General features: G+C 42.4%; 1 long non-coding RNA gene across 1 annotated transcript in view; it reads left to right on the forward strand.

Annotated features, from left to right (window-relative positions):
- LOC310849342 overlaps window positions 1–19794 on the forward strand; it is a 431248-nt gene extending 411454 nt beyond the window's left edge. Inside the window, exon 2 of the long non-coding RNA XR_014566878.1 lies at window positions 19183–19794. This is a non-coding gene — a long non-coding RNA (uncharacterized lncRNA). The remainder of the gene's footprint in view (window positions 1–19182) is intronic.
- The last annotated feature ends 3090 nt before the right edge of the window (window positions 19795–22884 follow it).

Genomic DNA, 22884 nt, shown 5'->3' on the forward strand with positions numbered 1-22884 from the left:
TAAGTGGGGTAGATGCTTCTCTCCTGTCCATGTCACCCCACTGAAAAATGACCAGAATGGTAAACTTTGAAGACAGTAGCAAAGTGCAGGGTCCATTTTGGCTGAGCTCTCATTCAACCCATATTAGATTTTGTGGTTTTTAAAAGTTCTACATAATTTCAGCCACAATTTATTGATCGCTAAGGTTTTGTTCTGTGTTTTATTGTAAGCAGTCTGGATTTTTTCAAACTAGGCAGGGCTGGCGTTTTTAAAACAAAACGAAATGAAATTAACTCTATCAAAAATGCAAACAGTTAGGAGATGAAATGCAGCTTGCAAAATGAATCACACTGGAACAAAATGAGATTCGTTTTGCTTATGCCTCTCCTGAGCTTACCTGGGTTCTGAATGAGATGGTGCTAGTCAAGTAACCCTGTAAACTTCAACACAATTGTAAACTGTCATTTTAAAGCGCAACAGTTATTGGGAAGGATTATTAGGAAAGGGGTGGGAGTATAAAAGCAGCAGCAGGAATGGAATTGTTGCAGTGAGTGTTGCTTGAGATAAGACAGGTCTCATGACCTAAGCCAAATCGCCGTCAGGCAGCCGAATTCACCCCAGATATGAGCCTTGTGAAATTTCATATCAACCCTAAATTAGTAAGTTTGTGTGATAAGCTACTCCTTGAATAAGTTGTCAGAATATAGGGTCCATAAATTCTGAATCTACAAATATAAACAAAAGAGTCAAATGTGTACAACGGTACCTTGGGTTACATACACTTCAGGTTATGTACGCTTCAGGTTACAGGCTCCCAGAAATATTACTTCAGGTTAAGAACTTTGCTTCAGGATAAGAACAGAAATCGTGCAGCAGCGGTGCAGTGGCAGCGGGAGGTCCCATTAGCTAAAGTGGTGCTTCAGGTTAATAACAGTTTCAGGTTAAGAACAGACCTCCAGAACGAATTAAGTACTTAACCCAAGGTACCACTGTAGTCAATCCAGTGGTATTTATACGGGAAAATTTTCAGGCAACTCTTATTTTTGCAGCTCTGGCTCTCCTATGTATGATATCCTTGCTGCATTGGAAAGAGGAGACAATAGCTCAATGGTAGAGCACATCATTTGTGTGTAGAAAGACCCAGCTGCAATTCAGTCTTCTTCTGCTGGGGAAGAACCATGGTTCAGTGGTAGTTCATGTGCTTTGCGTGTAGAAGGATCCATTATGGCTTCTCCAGTTAAAAGGAGCAGGGAGCGGGTGATTTGGAAGATTCTGCTTGAGAGTCTGAGACCACTTTGAGGTTTTAATACAATCAAGCGGAATAAAAATATTGTGAAATGTATTCTTAAAACAGTCATGGAAAGCTGCTCCCATACAGAGTAAACAAATAGCTGGGTATACAAATATCAAGATAAGGCAGTTTCTTATTAATCATGACCATTCACCAGTGAGTTTGCCCATAGTGAAATTTATGAATGTGTAGTAGGGATAAGGAAGAAATTGTATTCAGCTTACATTTAAAGGCGAACTTTCCAAATTCGTTCTTTAGGAAACAGTACGCGAACCAAAACACAACCATTCTTTGAAATTCATGTTTCTTCGAATCTTGCAGCCCAGTTCTCCGAAACTGTATAAAATTGCATCTATTAGGATGAAGTGTGCATATAAATGTATAAATTAATGAGAAAAACATGCTAAACTGCATTCTATTAAGGTAAATCACTTGCAAAAATGTGTATAATTGGCTAAAACCGCATACAAAAGATGTGTTTATTAGGAGAGATTCGCACAAAAACACTGGCAATTAAAAAAACAATAACACCAACCCACAAATTGCTGCAAAAATGTGGATAATTGAATTTAAGGTTGGAAAAATGGGAAAGTAAGAGAACTGAAACTGACAGATTTGTGTGTCCCTGATGTGTAGTTATGCAAATTGGATTCTATGTAGTGCTTCCCTCTGTTCTCACATGTGAAAGAGAATGTGTAAACTATGCTAAGTGGCAAGATACTAGAGCTTTTATCAGGAGGAAATAATCCATGTAATATGAAGAGAAAACATATTTTAGGTATCTTTATCTATGAGTCAGTTCAAGTGATTTGGCCTGAAGAAGGTACTTTTCTTAGAAGCTCAGAATGGAGAAATTATGAGATAAGCCAAAAAGAAAATAATTAACCATCTGCTGAAAAGCTTGGTCCAAAATTGCTATTGCTTTTTATAAACAATGTGCATTTGAAACTAAAAAAGAGAGAAAAGAATAGAAGGCATAATAGCTACAGTATATATTACTTACACATAATTAACCCCGCCAATTGTGTTTGGGTTCTTACAACCAAATGCTTCATTTTATACCACTGACGTGCATCTTCAAACGTTGTTCCTAGTCTAATATTTTCTCCAATCACTGACAAACCTAGGCTGCCATCCTTCCTACCTGGGAGTAAGTCCTATTGAATTAATCAGGGCTTACTTTTGAGTAGGCATGGCTAGGCTCGCAGCCTCAATCACTAAAGCTTTTCCAGCCATTACTAAGCTGTGTCTCAACAACAGCTGCAAACTACATATCCTTTTTTTTCTTAAAAAATGTTTAGGGGTACTCTCATTTTGACTCAAGAAAAACACCATTTTATAGTTCAAATCGGGGAAAATAAATACTTTAATGGTAAAAGCACAGTCATACCTCGGTTCCTGAACACCTTGGGAGTCAAACGTTTCGGCTCCTGAACGATCGAAAACCGGAAGTGAGTGTTCTGGTTTTTGAATGGTTTTTTTAAAAAACTGAACATCCGGTGTGGCTTGCACTGTTGTTTCTGGTGAGCCTGCCTTATATTATATGTTTAGGGGTATGCGTACCCCTGTGTCCCCCCCAGAAAAAAGCACTGCTTTTATCAGAAGTGTAGGAATGACATACATCTCAGTCCTATAGACACTTACCTAAGAGTAAGTTCCCATTTAATTAATGCCGACTTGTGGAGGCAGCTGTTTCTCCATATACAACATTGCATACCCTCCAACATTCCCCAGCATTCCCCTGATGGAAATCAGGACCCGAGACTGCCTTTGTTGGGGCTGCATGAGTCAGCTGGCTTGCTGTGGCCTGGGGACCGTGAGTGTAGAGGAGCTACTGAGGAGGGGGAGCTTCCTAGGCTCTGGATAGAAATGTGCAACTAATATAGTAGGGCCCAACCCTTTGTCTTGGGCTTGTTTATATTTCCTCGTCTTCCTGAATCTACTCTCTTAATGGGCTCAGAATGTCAAGCTGTTCCATACTGGCGTTTTATCATCTCTCTTCAATAACTGATGACATAACACAGCCAGAATTGCAGTGGGATAACGTTCTGTAATGTTTGGTACTCGAAAGAGCTGTTACTTAAGCCACTGGAAGCTTTCGTTACATTGGAACCAATCTTGAAAGAGGGAAATGTATTGACTCGCAACTACTGTTGAAAGCGGTGCTCCTAATAGACCTATAACAGGGTAGGATTACATTGTCAAACCTGGATTATTATTTTCGCCCAGGGTGAATTAGACTGAGTTCTGGTTCAAAGACAAAGAAAAAGCGGATTCCTGGGATAAACAGGCCCAGTGCATCTTACTCAGACATGCAGAAACAGCTGTGTGTACTGTATCTGAAGTGAGTGTTCATTTCTGAGAGGGACTGTATGATATTGTAACGCATGCTTCCTTCCAGCCTGAACACTAAGATGTTCCAGGAGCACAGCTACTGGATTTAGCTGCTGTTGGATGAGAAAGAACTGGAGAGTGATGGTGTTTTCATAATATTTGCTTTATTTTCAAATATTTAAGTCGAGCATAAGCAGTGGCACATAGTTAGAAGACCATCTCCCCACAAGCCACAGAGCACCATAGTTCCAGTTCCAGTTAAATCCAGCTACAAAATCTCACCTCTGCACCCCTTTTCCTTCTGTTTCCCCCCTGGCAACCGTTGAGAGCACTGGTTGAAAGACTGGAATCCAGACCAGTAATCTGGCTGCTGTGTTATGGGATAGTTGAAGTGGCTGGCTTCATCTCTGCCCTACCATTTTGTGACTGGTGCTTCCCTGAGCTGAATAATGTTAATGATGATGATGATGATGATGATGATAATATTGTACCCCACCCCTCTGTCTGGGTTGCCCATGCTCTAGTAATGTCCCTGTCCCCCAGCATCTGCCCAAGGCAGTTGCGAACTCTACCTATTGAGCAGGCAGACCCAGTTTCCTCTTTCTGATGACATGTAAACATCAATTTGTGCATTGGTGTAAAACAGAAGCACAGAATCTGGACAAAGGTGGCATTCGGAGATTGGAGGAATCTTTGAACCTACCCAAATGTTTCAAGGAGCACATGCTGCAATGCTCCTGGGATACTACCACATAGAAAGTCAGGTAGGGAAGAGCATTCTTGTTTCATCTTCACATCCCTGATAGAATAGATGATAGAATCTTGCTTCTTTCAGTTTCTTGTTCTTCCCATCTTAAATTCAGTCATTCTCATTTCTGCAGCAATTTGCTTTTTTTAAAAAAAAAATCCCTCATGAAAATTCATCAGCATTGTAGTGCAAATTTCTCCCAATGAACACATTTTTGAATGCATCTTTGACAAATATACATATTTTCGCAAGCAATTTCCCCAGATACAACACCTTTTTGTATGTTATTTTCACGGTTATATGCATTTAGATGCACACATTCTCACACTTATGCATTTTTGTGCACAGTATTTGGCTAGAGAACTGCACTGCAAGATTAAAAGAAAAGCGTATTTCGAAGGCTGAATTTGGGTTTGTGCATTGTTTCGTGAAGTGCAAATTAGGTAAGGTTCCCTTTCGATATGAACTGAATCGCATTTATTCCCAATCTCAGGTCAAGAACCTTAACTGTGAGTTTTTCTGTCCCCAGGCCACTTCACTGGCTGCAAGAGTGAGAAATGCTTGGTGTGAAGGTGTCACATCACACATTTTACATCTCTATACATTATGAAGGAAGAGGGAGATAACAGTAATGTGGTGCTGCTATTTTTGGTTCAAGTTCCAGCCTCAGCTCCAAAGTCAGAGCAGGATTTTTGTGACTGGGGGTGAGGGGTGGGGGAAAGGAGAGCAAAAAGCTCTTGGTGATGAGACCGAGAAGGCCCTCTGCCCGGTTGCCTGTAACTTGGCTTCTCGCAGCGAGGGAACTGCCAGAAGACCCTTGGCATGGACCTCAGTGTCCATGAGGCAGAATGATGGGGGTGGGGACCCTGTGCATAATTGTGTGTGGAAACAGACACCTGCTAATTACTGACTTGGATGTGCCTACAGTTGGAATTATGAAAGGTCCCATCAGACAGGGAAGGGCTGTAGACCAGTGACAGAGCACATAGCTTTGATGCAGAAGGTCCCAAGTGCAGTCCACAGGATCTCCAGAGAGGTCTGAGAAAGACTTCCTGTCTGAACTGCTACGAGTCACTGTAGATGACACTGAGATAGATGGATCCATAGTCTGACTCAGCATAAGGCAGTTTCTTTAATTCAGCATACTCAGCTGATTTATTACTAGCGAGCCATATCCTGCACTGATATTGCTAAAAGGCTTGAATCTGAAGCAACTGATGGGGAACCAGGTCTTCTAGGCTCCACCCACATGTTGTTCGGATGCCTGATGATTGTCTTCCAAAGCAACTACTCCATTCCAAACTTAAAAATGGAAAGCGTAATGCTGGTGGTCAACAAAAGAGGTTCAAAGACTCTCTCAAGGCAAATCTAAAAAAATGTAGTATAAGCACCAAAAACTGGGAAACACTGACCAGTGAGCACTGCAGCTGGAGAACAGACTTTACCAAAGGTGTCATGGGCTTTGAAGACACTCGAACTCAGGATGCAAGGGAGAAACATGCTAAGAGGAAGGCACGCTTGGCAAATCTACACCGTGATCAACTCCCACCCAGAAACCAATTTCCCCACTGTGGAAGGACGTGTGGATCCAGAATTGGCCCCCACTGTCAGTTATGGACTCACTTTTAAAACTGTGTTTATGGAAGACAATCTTACTTGGCTACGAGTGACCATCAAAGAAGACGCACAGGCTGTAGGCCCTCTGTAAGCCATGTCCATCAATGCCGCTCCTCCATGGCTTCCTCAAGCGCTTTTGCCTGGTTATAACATGCATAGTCTCCAACTGCCCCCCAAATGCTGGGACTGTCACAAAAACCGTTAAGTCATCACAGCTTCTCACTTTGTCACACAGAGTCCCAAATTCCCAAGTGCAAGCGACGGTGATGGCATACTTAAAATGCTTCAGTTTTGTGAATTTCCTCTAATAACTTTTGTGCTTAACCCGGAGGAGATGCTCAAGAGGCGGCACTGATGTAGAACAGAATGTCCCTATTTTCAACTGAGGAATGTTGGAGGGAACATTGTGAAAATGCCTCTGGCTTGCCTTGACAGAGGGGTGTGTATCTCTGTCTGTAGAAACCGTTAGTTCCGTGTGTCTCGAATGTAGAGGTACAATGCAAAGGTCAGAGGTACACCCATTGTACCCACTGTGAGTTTTTCTGTCCCCAAGCCACTTCACTGGCTGCAAGAGTGAGAAATGCTGGGTGTGAAGGTGTCACATCACACATTTTACATCTCTATACATTATGAAGGAAGAGGGAGATAACAGTAATGTGGTGCTGAGGGGATGTATGGAAAAGTTTCCCTACTCCTTCTCTGGATGGTTAGGGACACCACTGAGCAAGGTTGAATGGGGTACAGATCGGGGCAGGAGGAATCACTCATAAGGCAAGTTAACACAGGCGTCAGCAAACTTACCGTGCCTCGGGCTGGTGTCTCCAGCACCGATCGTGCGGCGGGCAGGAGGGCAGGGGAGCACGTGCCCATTCTATTTCTGGTGCACTTCTGGGTCAGAGGAGCACGGGAAATAGCTTGTGCACATGTGCATGGGCCTCCTCCCACCAGAAATAATGTGCAAATAACACCTGCGCATGCGCACAAGCTATTTCCGGTGCTTCTCCGAGCCGGAAGTGGGCAGCTGCGCAGTGTAGCGCCGGTAAGAATGGGCGGCGGCAGCGGGGTTCGCCATGGGCCGGATAAACGAGTCCCTCAGGCCTCATCCGGCCCGCGGGCCTTAGTTTGGGGACTAGCATGAAAGGAATTCATGGAAGAAAGGAGCTCTCCCTTCCCTGCTTCTGCTACCAGGCCCCTGAAGACCCATCCAACATTGTACAGGAGAGCCCTGCCCTGAAAGGCTTTTGGGGGGCTATAGGTGGTTGTAGGGTGGAGAGAAGGGTTGATAAGCTTTCCATTTCTTAATTCATTCAGGTAGTAGTAGTAGTGATACCATATTGGTCTGAATATAAGCCTCACTTTCCCCCCAAATTCCGATCATGAAAAGTTAAAGTGTGGCTTATATTCACGACCTTACGGTATGCAGCCAGGAGTGCAGGGCAAACAGCGCCAGGAGCCTGGCAAAGTGGTGCCTGCCCCATGCATAGTCCCCCGTCCTCTCCCCCAAGGCCGGGAAAGGAGACAGCGAGGAAGGGAAAAGGCCACTGGCAACGCGGCTCCCCCCCCCCCTTATGCAGCCAGGAACAGCGAGGAAGGGAGCGGCTTATATTTGGGTATTTATTTATTTATTTTCTCCCCTCCCCTCCAATTTTAATGGTGCAACTTATATTCACTGATTGGGAGCCGCCCAGAGTGGCTGGGGAAACTCAGCCAGATGGGCGGGGTATAAATAATAAATTATTATTATTATTATTATTATTATTATTATTATTATTATTATTATTATTATTCAGGTGCGGCTTATATTAGGGCCAATACGGCAATAAAAAACTCCCCTTATCATAAGACTCAAGCCAAAGTCTTTCTCTTTCCAATTGCTCCCCTTGTTCTATGCAAGTTTAGCTAATTCCTCTAAACAATTTGCATCTAAAAAGAAGGCGGGGGTGGGGGGGTGGGAATAGAGTCAGGTTTGTACAGACACATCTTCTGTGTTTGTTTGTGGTTGCAATTGAGTATGCATGTATGTAAAGACACTCAAACTGGTCTTTTTCTATTCAAGAAATGAGAGGAGCTGCTGCAAAATATACCTTATTTCCCGTCTCCCATGCTTCCTTGCTCAGAGCTCTCTATCTGGGTTCTCACACACGCTATCAATCGCTCCATATCCAGCCTAATAGAATCAAACGTCACTCTCCTGCCTTTCAACACCGCAAATACCCATCATATTCTTTGAGGTTAACAGCTACACTGACAAGACGCAAGCTGCAATCCTGGAACTTAGACACTCTTAATTTGTGTCCCGAGGCTAAAATCTCCAACAGTTATTGGTTCTAATTTTATTTATTTATTTGGAACTAAGGGCAGTGACCAGCTGCTAGAAGAGCCAAGTTTAATTTTATTTATTTCCCCCCCCATATAAAACAGGTATTTATATTTGGACTCTTTTAAAGCGCAACACAAGGACTTAGTAGGATGCAGTATCTGCTCTGTGTAATTGCCACGTTTGTTAAAATTGCAGGGTCTGTCATACAAATGTATCCGCTGAGTGGATTAAATCTGAGACCTTTTGCATGCAAGGCAGAGATGCTCTTTCACTGAGCCAGGGTCATCTTATTAAAAACCACAAAAAGACATGCAGATTAAGTATGGTTTCACTGCCCACCTAAATGCCACAGGCGGTGGGGCTAGTCTCACCTCTTTGGGAGGGAATTCTGCAACAGTGGTGATGCAACAAGAAGCCCAGTCTCCCACACAACCTCTTAAGGAGGTGCATGACTGAGAGGTATGAGGGAGAGGAAGGGGGTTGGAGAGGAGATGGAATAAATCACAACTATTGCCCTGCTATAGTTCAGTTATCAGCCCCTTACTCTGCCCTGAGCAAATGGAGGGGATAGATCCAGTGCTCCTTGAGTTATAGCAATGGAAAACTTCATTTTTAACCAACACCAATCCTTTCTGATAGTCTAGAGCAGCCTTTATCAACCTGTGGGTCCCCAGCTGTTGTTGAATTACAACTCTCATCACTCCTAGCTAGCAAGGCCAGAGCTCAAGGATGATGGGAGTTATAGTCCAACAACATCTGGGGATCCACAGGTTGAGAACCGCTAGTCTAGTGCATATTTCCTTGAGTTGAAATTAAAAAAAAAAGCATTGACATTATGGAAAACAAAATTGAAGCTATTAAAATTGAGGTTAATGGGGACAAAGCATAGCTGGGTCGAAAACCATCTGTTTTGCTTGCAAGGAGGTTCTGGGTTCAATCCCTGGCATCTCAAGGTAGGACTGGGAGAGTGACTTGTTTTAAAATCCTGAAAAACTCGGTGGCTCAATGATCTGATCCAGGCAACTTCGTATGCTCCTAAATGTTGATACTCTTCCAAATAATGTTCTTTTTCTCTTTCCCTGTCGTCAACCAGGGCCATCCAGCAAAGATTTTCAGGAGAGGACAGACAAAAAGAAGGACTTCTTCACACAGCACAAAGTCAACATGGAATTCAAGGCCACAGGGCCAGGCTCAGGGCCTGCTAGCCCATGAGGTGGGATGGAGCAGCTGCCTTGGGTGGCAGAATCCCTCTGGGTGGTGCATGCCCCTGCCATGCCTGGTTGTGTAGCCTCTTCCAGCAAGATCTCACAAAGCTCATGTGAGATCTCACCAGAGTGCCGCGAGATTTTGCTGGAAGAATCCACCACCATGTGACACTGGTAAGCAAGGCTTTGGCAGGGCAGATGTGGGGGACCTTACCGTTTCGCCTCAGGCAATGGAAGGGACTGGGCTGCCCCTGGCCAGAATAGTTTCGACAAATTCATGGTAAGTCTATGAATGGCTATTAGTCAGGTGGCTATAAATTCTACCTCTAAGTTTGGAAACTGTATGCCTCTGAAGATCATTTGCTTAGGAACAGCAGAAGAAGATAGCTAATGTCCCCATCTCTCCTTTTGGGGCTTCCCAGAGACATCAGGTTGGTCACTGTGGAAAACATGATGCTGGACTAATAGGCCTCTTGGTCTGATCTGGCAAGATTCTGATGTTCCTAAGTAAGCCCAGGATCACAATCCCTTGCAAAATCACTTGGCAGCAACCTGTGTTTAATGAAGCAGAGCTTACTTTTGCATTAAAAAGAGCACATGATTGAACGGCAATTCACATTTTATCACTGGTTTCTGATCATATCTTAGAATTTTGCTTATCAGAGTTCTTTTGTCGTAAGTGGTGGATGCCCTTATCTCAGCCAGCCCTGTTTTTCACCTGGGAGAGCAAATCCCGTTTAAAACAAATGCTGTCAGGTGCATAACCTCCCAGTCTAATCCCAAGATAGCTCTGTCACTTTGCTGTAATAATAAAGTCGTGGATGCGCAACCATTTTTGTCCCTGCGCTTTATAAAAGAGGCTGCTATCTGGTTGTTAACACCTTCCGCAAGCTGTTTGGGCCACCCAGACGGAGCTCCCACAAATCAAAACGTAGTTTGCATTTTGCAGTTAAACGCTCCCCGGAGATAAGAGCGAGAGGGCTGCTACATCAATTATCTCTTTGGTAAGAGACAGCAGGGGGAATATTCACGCTATCGCGTTCCCTTCTGCCAGCAGTTAGTTATCTGCCGTGCTAAAAATAAAACTGTAATGGAATGAGCATTTCCATGTGAAAACAAACAGATTCGCCCAGGAGTATGGAGCCATTGGGCAGGTACAAAGAGCAAAGCAAACGGAATCAGTAGATTGTTGTACACCCATGAGAAGCCTCCATATTTCACCCCAAAGATCACTGATACAAAACTAACATTGCAAACTCTGCACACACTTGTGGCAGGAGTGGGAAATCTCTGGGGTCATATGCAGTCCTCCAAGCCTCTCTCTCTGCCCCCAGGACCCTCCCCCAATGCCACACCCCTTTCCCCAGGCCACACCTACCCACAAGGCTTGCTTCGCACTCTCCTTTAGTGTTTCACCTAGCTGAAATGTGGTCCTTGAGCTTTGATGATGCACCTTACTTCCCTGGATGAAGGATAGAGCTGTGAGTGAGAGTGTTGGAGTGTGGGAGGAAACTAGCCTAGTGGGCTGCACGCTGGTCAGTGAACGAAATCAATCAATCCATTCATTCATTCATTCAGCCCAGTGGGCTAAGGTAAAACATTCCTTGCTTTGCCCACCATTTATTTATTTTAAACCCCACCTTTCCACTTGCCAGCATAGAGCTCCAAGTGGCTAACAGCATTCAAAATACAATAAAACCATCACACTTAAATGTTACGGTCGCAGCAGAATGGACAACTGAAACCGAATTGGATTAGAATGCCCAGATTAACAGAAAACCCACCTGAACACAATTGTCCCATTTTTTTCACAGAAAGAATTTTAAAATGAACATGGTGAATACAACCCAGGAACTAAAAGTTTCAAGTGTTAAACACATACCAGCATCAGCTAGTTTCCGAACCCCTAAATGTGGTCCTTCCCTGTACATAGCAGCTAAAAAGTACATCCCATTGAGTTAAGTGGGACTTGCTTTTAGGTAAGCATGAAATACAGCCTCATGTGGCTGCAAAAGTAAGGGAAGTATGTAGCCCTATGTGCACTTTCCAGAGAGTAAACTCCATTGAACTCCATTGAATACCTCAAATACTGCCTCTTCCCAGACTAGGCGATCACCACCTGAGGCCCTTCTTCGTGTGCCTCCTCCACGAGAGGTCCAGATGGTGGCAACATGAGAACGGGCCTTTTCTGCAGAGGCTTCCCATTTCCCCCAGGGATGATTGCCTGACTCACCAGGCAAAAAAGTTCCTCTTCAACCAGGCCTTGGGCTGATTAATATTCTACAGCCTTTTTGTTTGTGGGAGGGGTGTTATTGTCTTGTTTCTTCACTTTTTTGTGCTTTTACCCTGTATCTTAATCTTGTGAACCACCCCAAGAACTTTGGATGAAAGGTGGTATACAAATTTAATAAAGAAATACAACTCTGTGGGACTTCTTAACCTAACTAAACCTAGTGGCACTTTCTTCAGAGTAAACATGCCTAAAATCATGCAGTCTGGTCCTAGTTTTGTCTACTCAGAACTCAGTGGGACTTACTTCTGAGTAGACATAACCAGGACCAGACTGCATGATTTTAGGCATGTTTACTCTGAAGAAAGTGCCACTAGGATCAGTTAGGTTCATCAGCCAGTTAGTTTCAATTTGCACCATGGCAAAAATATAAAGGCTTAACATTCGGTTTGAGCTGAAAATTCATTGTCACGGAAATAGGCTGCTGTGTTCTGAATTAAACACTCAGAGAACAGAGCTTTTTTTTTTTTTTTGCTTTTTCATAGAAAGAGTAGTTCACAGAGACATTATCAGAAGGCCTGCGTTTTGAGTAGCGCAAACCAGACATGTGTCTCTTCACCTTCTATGTGATTCTGAAGGCTGGTCCTGGACGTTGATAACACATTTCATGACCTTCATGCCTGGAAAGAGTTTTCTTGAGTGAAGTCAAACACATTCAGCAAACTCTTGAGTGTGCTGTAAATATTTATCTGGCAGCTTGACATAGAAGTTGCTGAGAAATTCCTTCCCATTCATATATTATGACAGGATTAATATTTATTTTTTAAAAAGAGAAGTGTGTGGGGCAATATTATACTAGAATAACTCCTTCAGTAGCTGAAATCAGATTTGTCCAAGTCGGGTGCTCTGAGGACAATGTGCCATAGAACTGGTACCTTCAACCTTTTCAGACACAGGACCTACTTTTAACCCATGCTTTGGGGGAACCGTTTTTAAATTTTTCATTTGCATGGTGGTAGTGCTTCTGCTGCAACCCCACCTTGGATTAAGCCCCGACCTGCTAATGGGTCCCAATCAATCAACTAAAGGCCAGTGCCTCCAACTGGTTTGCTTCCAAGCTGCAAAAAGTTGATTTCCCCCCTTAAAGAGAATTTGTTGTACTAGGGCAACAAAGCTCTTTAATCCGCTTTATATGTCCAAGTGTAAAAAAAATTCCAGTATGTACTTAAATCCCTCCTGTGAAATACGGACAGACTGGAGGCACCCTCTGAGTTTTGTTCTCTTTTAAATGTCTTTTCTCGGCATGCGGTTTTTGTTATGAAACATTTGATGGTTTGACCAGATGTCCATTATGATCTTTAGCAGTACGAACCAATACATGTCAACCCTAAACAAAAATCCCATTGAGTCCTGTGAGGTTTAGTCCTAGTTGCAGGATTGCAGGCAGACTTGGGGCTCAGCTACATTGGCAAAGAAAAAGCGCTTTATATGCGTTGTTTATGCAGTCTAACACTGTGATACTAAATGCCGCTGTGGAGTTCCATTTTTGCCATCTCAATTTCTCATACAAAGTTTGCAATGTGTTTAACTGAAATGCTTCAGTTAAATCAGCAATTACTATGCAAGGGCCATCTTGGGAGAAAAATCCTTGTCAGTAGTTTCTCTCCCCCTCTCTTTTTAAGGAGAGAAAAGTAACATTCTTAGTGTTGTGTCAATTTATCCTTTGGGATTTCATTTATCTTTCAAAGTGTATTTATTGCTCCCTGAAGATGGGGGCTTTGACAGCCATGAAGTCTAGATTTCCCTGTTTGTTGACAGAAAGCTCCTGACAGACAGCAATAGTGTAAGCTTATATGCACAGGCCTGGCAATTCCTTAACTTTAATTTGAAAAAGCTGCCTCCTAAGAAAGAAGAAAATGCAGCTTCTGAAAGGCCCCTAGAATATGTGACTGAGTGACACCCCCGGTTATATATTTCCCATGTGGGTGAGTGGACATTTCTATCAGAGCAAATGTCAAAACAGGAATTTGCAGGGGCTGTCATGACTTCTGCCTTCGGTGTTCAGAGTGATATGTTGTTGCTTATGTAGCCAAAATGGCACCATCCATGAGAGAGAGAGAGACGTATTGGAAGGCTTGAGGAAATGCCAAGCTTTGCAGAAGGACAAAAAAATCGGGTGGGGAGGCCCAAACAGCCAAATGAATGCTAATAACATAAGAAGAGGCCTTCTGCATCAGGCCAGTATCCTGTTCTCACAGTGGCCAACCACATGTCTATGGGAAGCCCACAAGCAGATAGGCTTCCCATAGGCATGAACGCAACAGCATTTTTCTTCCTGCAGTTTCCAGGAAGTGGTATTCAGAAGCATACAGCCACTGTCACTGATACTGGAGGCAGGGCATAGCCATCATGGTTAGTAGCACTCATAGCGTTAACCTCTGTGAATTTGTCTAACCCTAAATAAACCTAGATAAATAGGTACCACTCCGGCGGGAAGGTAAACGGCGTTTCTGTGCACTGCTCTGGCTTGTCAGAAGCGGCTTAGTCATGCAGGCTACATAACCTGGAAAAACTCTGCGGACAAATGTCAGCTCCCTCAGCCAGTAAAGTGAGATGAGCGCCACAACCCCAGAGTCGTTCGCGACTGGACTTAACTGTCAGGGGTACCTTTACCTTTTAAAGCCACTCAAGTGCTCATAACTGCCTCTTTTGGGAGCTGTCTTTTGTGTGTGTGTAGAAAACTGGAGCAGGGGGGCAGAATGGAATGGAGTGTCCTGGAAAAAGCCATAGAATAGAATGGAGTGTCCTGGGAAAGAGTCTAGAGCAGTCGGCATTGCAAAACTGACTGTGTTGCAGATCCCATTTGCTATCAGCAATCAATGGGATGAGCTTTTGATTATTCATAGGACCAAGTTCAGTACAGTCGTACCTTGGAAGTCGAACAGAATCCGTTCCAGAAGTCTGTTCGACTTCCAAAACGTTCGGAAACCAAAGCGCAGCTTCTGATTGGCTACAGAAAGCTCCTGCAGCCAATCGGAAGCTGTGGAAGCCCCTTTGGACATTCGGCTTCCAAAAGAACTTTCAAAAACTGGAATGCTCACTTCCGGGTTTCAAATGTTCGGGAGACAATTTGTTCAGGAGCCAAGGCATTTGAGATCTAAGGTATGATTGTACTGTACTTACCCAATATTTTGCAATATGTAGGTCAGAAACAGAAATCAACATCTCAAATGGCCCATTGTTATTTTGGTGGTGTTTTTAGCTTTATTTTAGAGAGGAATCCCCATATTCTCTTCCCCATCAAAGATTGCACATAAAAATAAAAATACAACAAATAGTCGAATCCAAGGCAAGATGATGCTCTTTCTCACAGTATCAAGTTAGAGAAAGAAAAGGAAACCTGTCATCTTGGTTTTCTCGTGTGTGGGAAGCACTTTGGTCCTTGAACTGTAGCTATTTTCCATTGTAATCTGAGAGCATGCACTATAGTAAAATTTACATGCACCACTGGGGAATTCTAAGTGGCTGTAGAGGGTGCTAATTTCTGTAGTAGTTAAATGAGCACCACATCCTGTTCCAACACTGTCCAATAAAAACACTGTCCAGCAGCACCTAATAACAAAAGGAGGTGGCTTTGGGCCCAAAAAACAGCCTATATTCTAAAAAGCTAAACTGTAAACAAGGAATAATTAATTATAAAGCAGCCAGATCATTGTGATCATCTGGAGAAGGTCTCCTGGATGTCTCACAGCTATCATATATTCATAAATAAAGGCTTTTAGTGTCATGGCACCAGTGATTTGGAACACAGCTCCTACTAAAATCAGATAGGCACCTCTAATCCTGATATTCCGTTGCTTGCTGAAAATGTTCTTGTTTCACCACATGTTTTTAGAGAACAAATTTAATTCAGAGTTTGTCATTTGTTCTGTTTTTTAATGACCTTATAACTTTATGATGTTTTTATAATTTCCACACTGCCAGGATATATATTTTTCCCCAATGAGTTGGCAGTTTGTAAACATGCCTGTAAATAAATAATACTTAGGGCCTGATCTAGTCCTGTGAGCGCATCTCTGTGCTTTTGATGGGGGATACGTGTGGAGCAGAAAACTGCTGTACATAGATTAGCATGTGTGGGAAGGTGTGAGGAAGATGTACATTAAGGGTAAGGGGCAGCATCTCTCTCTCTCTCTCTCTCTCTCTCTCTCTCTCTCTCTCTCTCTCTCTCTCTCATGGATTGCGTTTTCTTAGGGGTAATTTGTCAGGAGCTCCATTCCAGTTGTGGACAGAACCAATGAAGTCTGGGGCGGCTCAAAACATTTCGCTGCCAGAGACAAAGGACCAAATGGTGCCACTGCCATTTCCATATTCAAAAGCTGATCTGAAAAGCAGGGAATCTTCCTTAGGCACTGTCAGCAGCACATGGCCCTCCTCAGCATTCAGGGCCAGCCCTGTGATGAGGCAGAATGAGGCAGCTGCCTCAGACAGCGGGTGCTGAGGCTTGGAGAGGGGCAGAGATGCAAGTGGCCTGCCCTGTGTCCCCTATGCTGCCTGCTGCCCTCAAGTGCAGGGCAAGATTCTGTCCTTTCACCAGTAGTGGAGTAAGATTCAACTACCAGTCCAGATATCTTCTGGATGTGCCTTGGGGGAGGGCAACAAAATGTCTTGAGTCATTCCTGTTTGTATCTTAGGCTAGTTCAAGGGGTATGTGGCAAGCCACATGTCACACCACAGGTTGTCCACTTCCCCACTTCAGCCTGTGCCACCTGAGGTGGCTGCCTCACTCTGCCTAAGGAATGCTGGGAGATGGTTGCAGTTGGGCAGAACCAGTTTCAAACCTGAGACTTGTATCTAATAAAGATTTAGGCGCTAGGAGTCAGGAGATACCATGGGGGGGGGGTAAGAATTTTTCTACATGCTGCTAGAATAGGGATTGCTGCTAGGTGGAAACCACAAACTATACCCACAAAGGAGGAATGGATTTGTAAACTAAATGAATATTTAATTTTGGCAAAATTAATTGCTATACAGTGGTATCTCGGGTTAAGTACTTAATTCATTCCAGAGGTCCGTTCTTAACCTGAAACTGTTCTTAACCTGAAGCACCACTTTAGCTAATGGGGCCTCCCACTGCCGCCGCGCTGCCGGAGCACCATTTCTGTTCTCATTCTGAAGCAAAGTTCTTAACCTGAAGCACTATTTATGGGATAGCGGAGTCTGTAACCTAAAGCATATGTAAACTGAAGCGTATGTAACCTGAGGTACCACTGTAATAAGAAATCAGTCAAATCAAAAATTAAAAAAGGAGTGGAATTTTTTTGATGAATATATGGCAAAATATTGCTCAATAAATGATACGCTAATATGCCTAGATTAAAATGTAAAGTACGGGATGGAAGAAAAATGAGTAAGGAAAGGTAATAATAATATATAGATGATTTGAGAAGATTGTAGAATGCAAATATTATTCTAAATTGTATAATGTGGAGGAAATCGAGTGGGGGCGGAGGGAAGTGGGAGGAAGGAGAAAAGAATAATATGATAGATTGAGGAAATAGAAATGTAAATGTATGGGGGCATGGGGAAGAAATGGTGTTGGCTTTGGTACATCTGTATTGTAATGCAATACAGTGGTACCTCGGGTTAAGTACTTAATTTGTTCTGGAGGTCCGTTCTTAACCTAAAACTGTTCTTAACCTGAAGCACCACTTTAGCTAATGCCCTTGCTGCCGTGCTGCCGGAGCACGATTTCTGTTCTCATCCTGAAGCAAAGTTCTTAACCCAAGGTACTATTTCTGGGTTAGTGGAGTCTGTAACCTGAAGTGTACGTAACCCGAGGTACCACTGTATGTGAAAACCAAAAAAAGAAAAGGAAAAAAAAAAAGATTTAGAAGCTAGTCTACCCAGACAAATGTGCAGCTGAGGGCAGTGATCCCTCAGTGGCGTGTGTGTATTTACTGACTCTTCTTGATGCCCTTAAAAAGCTGTGGGGAACATTTTTCATTTTGAGGGACATCATTCCGTGTGAGGGCAACGTTCAGGTGGCGGCATGCCGATGGTGGGCATGGATGGAGTAAAAAATGGGTGCTGTGGTGGATATGACTCTTAGGTTTGTAGTCATGTACAAATGTCCCAACCATGAAAAACTCAAGGGTTTCTACACACTCTCACACAAATATGGTCCTGACATGGGGATGGTGTAGCAAAGGACCACTGTAGGTTATGGAATGCTACTCTAGATGACCTGATCTGATCCAGCAGAGCTATTAGAATTTAAAAATTTTGGCTGCCTTTATTGGTGGCCAGACATACATTTTCATGTTTTCTATATATTTTGTACTGACAGTAGCTATAGTTAGCTACACCAAACCTTGAGGCGGAATGTGGAAATGTAAGTAAATAAATAAAAGTACCACATAAACTTTTTTTGGGGCGTTTAGTCTCCTTTTGTTTGTGGGTTTCTATCCTAAGCCCATTTCATTAACTGTGCAACCTTGATTTATCAACCTTCTGAACAAACAGAACTCTGGATGACCTCCTTCCATAGTGGGATGCTGGGAAAAGCTTCGGAGTGCTTTCAAGGGCTATGAAGAATGCACATCCCAATCGTACACAGAGTAATCCCAGTGGAAACAACTTCATTGCTTTGCATCCATTTGTGACATATAGAAAGAGAACCTTAAATCAGCACATACATGCAGAAACATATATTAGTTCTTGACAATTTAATAGAGGTAGCCATTTGGAGAAGAACAGGAGGTAAATAATGGCTCCATTAGAGAGCACAGCTATCTTTAGAATTACTCCTATTATTTCAGCTCTTCTTTTATAAAAGAAAATATATGCCATGGTTATTTTCAAGCTTGTCTGACATTCTGACATTCATATTAAATGCACATCTTGTAATGATCATTTCTGAGACTGAACCTGCAAGATTGCATTTTTTTTTAAAAAAATGACACGATGTGAATTTGTACTAGTTATTTTTTTTCAAGTGCCAAAATGTAACTGCAGAGAAAGACGAATGTGAGATGTTACTTTTCATCAGTTTCCCTGAACCAATTTAAACCACTGTTAGTATGACAGCTGCATCTTTACCTTGATTGGTTCAGGAGGCTGAGAAACAGAAACACCTTCTCTTCCTTTTTTCTTTTTAAATGATATTTATTAGAAGTTTAAAAATTACAGAGAAAAGAAAACAACAAAAAGTTTAACAAAACATACATTACAATACAAAAAAGGGAAAAAATAAAATAAAAACCAATACAACAATAACAATAAAAAACACGCATCCAATATTCCATATCTTTATCTTTCATTTACTTGTTTCATCGACCTCCTCACACCTCCCTTTTTGTATTCTAGTTTAGTTATTTGTTTCAGCAAATTCTTTCCATCTTTCTCAATTTTTATTGGGTAATTTATCTTAACAGTCTAACCTATTAATTAACTCAGCAAATCCTTTCCATCTTTCACTATATTCTGTTGTTCAGTTTACCTTAATTTATTTTAACCTTATCTTACCATAAAATACCTTAAAGCTTAAAACTTAATACTTATTTATACATAACTCCTTATATCATTTCTACTAAAGCCAAATAGTTTCATTCCAACTTTTTTCCTAATACTCGTTAATTTTACACTACTTCCCAAAATAAATTTTTAAAAACTTTCTTCCAATCTTCATCCAACATCTCTTCTTCCTGGTCTCGGGTTATGTCAGTCCTTACTGTCCATTCCATCTAGTCCATCAACCTGGTAATCTTGTGTCCGAGGCTCTTAAGTCTTTTCCATGTCCCTTCTGCAGATCTTCTTCTTGTTTATACCTGCACTTTACCTTGCCTTTTGTTGATCTCTTTCTTAATTTCTTCCCTTTCTCATTGAGGAGTAGGTCTCGGGGAAACTCCAACCCAAAAATATCTCCATCTCCCCTCAGCAGATCAGCCCATTCCCCACAGTCCCATTCCCCACAGTCAGCAGTGAAGTCCAGAAAGTATTTAAAAGCATGTTTCAAAGTCCCTCCAAAATTAAGAGCCCCCACAACTCCAGACCCCCCCTGGCCCACTCCAGATTCAATCTTCAAGAACAGCGGCTTATGCTCCTGCAGGGCCTCGGGTCTCTCCATTTGTGTTACTTGAGGTTCAGCAGCAACCTCCTCCATTGTCTTCTGCATTTGCACTTGCCCTGTCAAAACAGGTTCCTGGGTTGGTTCCTAAATGGTTTCTATATGAGTATTCGCTGTTTGTCCAAAGTTTTTAACTGCAACAGTCATCAAATCCATCTTCTCATGCATCTGCTCCAACAAAGCACTTGTCTTGCAAAAAGCAAGCACCAAAACTTCTTCTAAACACATTTTTTATTCAAGGTCAGAGTCTGGTCCCACGATCCTAATCTCCACAGCTGTGAAATCCCCAGATCGACTCCAGCAACAATTTAACAAGCTCCCTCTAGAGGAGACAATTTCTATTTGTATCCATCTTTTGAAAGCAGGTCCAACAAAAGAAAATTACTTTCATTTTTCAAATTTTTTGTTCAGAAACACCTTCTCTTCCTGTGCCATGTGTGCAAAAGCTAAGAGACAACGCCTAGGAAGTCTTTACTGAATGCTCCTTAAGTTGTTTTATACTGCTACTGCCTTTGAGTACTTTTTAAGATAACCAAGAGCAGCCTTGGAGCTCTCCAGATGTTTCGGGACTGCAGATCCCATCATCTGTGACCATTAGCCAAACTGTCTGGGGCTGATGGGAATTGTAGTCTAAAGCATTGGGAGGGCAACAGGCCAGTAAAGACTGTTATATGTGTAGATTACTGATACTTATTACAATATATTGTTGTAAGCCAGCTAGGTTGGATGGCCATCTGTCATGGATGCTTTCCTTGATATTCCTGCATTTCAGGGGATTGGACTAGATGACCCTTGAGGTCCCTTCCAACTCTACGATTCTGCTATTCTATGGTTTGTAGATGAGAAAGTAAAAAATGCTGACTAGTGAATGAATAATATGCCCCTTATTCTGATTTTGAGTACTTAATATCAGTGCAGCAGCTGCTCAGATTTTGGGGACTAAAGCAGGAATGAATATTTCTAGGTGAACCATTTTTATCATGTCAAACGTTGTCCTTAGAACACAGGAATGTAGGGAGAAGCCTTATACTTTCTTATCACAAGTTATAGCAGCTCTTTGCCCAGGATGACTCTCATATGATTACAGTGGTACCTTGGGTTACGGACGCTTCAGGTTACATACGCTACAGGTAACATATTCCGCTAACCCAGAAATAGTACCTCGGGTTAAGAACTTTGCTTCAGGGTGAGAACAGAAATCGTGTGGCGGCATGGTGGCAATGGGAGGCCCCATTAGCTAAAGTGGTGCTTCAGGTTAAGAACAGTTTCAGGTTAAGAATGGACCTCCAGAATGAATTAAGTTCTTAACCTGAGGTACCACTGTACTCATTTTGTCTCTTCCTTCCTTCTTGTTGGTCTCTTTCCACAGAATTGGAATAGTTTGTTCCAGACTCAGAACAGTAATGGCTGTCTGAAGGGCTAAGTGGATATATCTTTCTTTTGTTTATATTTGATATTGAATCTTGGCATTTCCATGCTGAAAAGCACTTGCAAGTCACGTAGACTCAACACCATGCACCATGGGTATTTCCGTATTTCCTACCCAGATATTTCGACATGACAGAAGATTGTAAAGGACTCCATATCGGGAAGATCTACATACATAGTGGGTGAATAATAATAAAAAGAATTGAGCAGAAAGTACCATTTTTAAAGGGCTGGCTCATACATTAGCTTCTCTGAATCCAACACTTGTAGTTAAAGGTGGGGCACTGACTCTATTTCATGCAGAACACTGGTGTGCTAAAATCAACAAAAACCCTCTGCCTCAGATCACATGGTTGTGGCAGTGGCTAGTGCTTGTATTTTGTCAGTGGGAGATATAGCGGCACCTAGTGACACAATATAAAAATTACACACATCAGAACAACAACCGAAAGCACATGAGAGCAATTAAAATCTTAAGACCGATAACAAAACGGCATTGGCTACAGCAGATTTGCAGCACTTTGATGCAATAACAAACCCGTCATTTTGGAGGCAGTAGCCATTGCTACTCAGAAACATGGTGAGTGACCTGCTCTGAAAAACAAGAAGACTGTATGGTTATTCTGATTGCACCAATATACATTACTTTCTGCCCTAAATTTTGACAGAAAGTTGTACAACTTTGAAGTGCTCCAAGTTAATCACCGGAGGGTCTCACAGTTTCCACTCTTCCTACAACACAGGATAATGAATTTTGCAAAAACTGCACATTAAGAGACAATAGATGGCAGACTTATCTCTTGAGAATAGCTCTTGTCCTTAAACATGAACTAATGGCTCATAACAGCAGTGTACCGTGTAAATTATAGACTTCTATTTGCTCAGGGGTCTTTTATCGTTGTCTGTATCAAATTCAGACATAGCCAAATGGAATGATATATTCTCACTCCTCCATTTCAAAGATTATATATTGAAGCTGTAGATATCAATTTACAGTACTTACTTTTGGCTGGGTCCTGAGGTCCTTATTTTTATTTTTCTGTTCCAGTTTTTGTCCACTGTAATGGGACTCTACCTAAGTGAAAAGTGAAGCATGACCTCAGGATTTGGCCACATAGAAAATGATCCTTTCACAGATGTCCATGCCTGAAAACTGAATGGCCTAAGGATGGGAGCATTCTGCACAAAAATATTGTGGATCCTCCATGTCTTCCCCCCTTTTTTTGAGCCTTCAGTGTTCTGCTTCTGATTAAACTGTTTAAAGGCTTTCTGATGACGTTTCCAAAACACTGTGGAATTGTGGACCTGCTTCTAGTTCCACCCAGAGGAAGAAGATCTGGCTTCAAAGTTCTGTGAGAACGGATCAATCCCTAAACATGCCACATCTAGATGTTCTGACACAGGCTGCTCTGACCACAATTTGAAGGCCATTGACCGTAGGAGTTGTGCAACACAACATCAAAAAACAGAAAGCTGTCTTATATGACGTCAGACAGTTTAGCTCAATATTGTCTTCAGTGAATGGCAGTGGCTCTCCACTGGAGATGCAACCATCCAAGTCTTCTCCTTCTTCAGATAGCCACCCTGAACAGTCACCCAGACAA

This window comes from Podarcis gaigeae (assembly GCF_964106915.1).
Source record: "Podarcis gaigeae genome assembly, chromosome: 7".
Lineage (NCBI taxonomy): Eukaryota > Metazoa > Chordata > Lepidosauria > Squamata > Lacertidae > Podarcis > Podarcis gaigeae.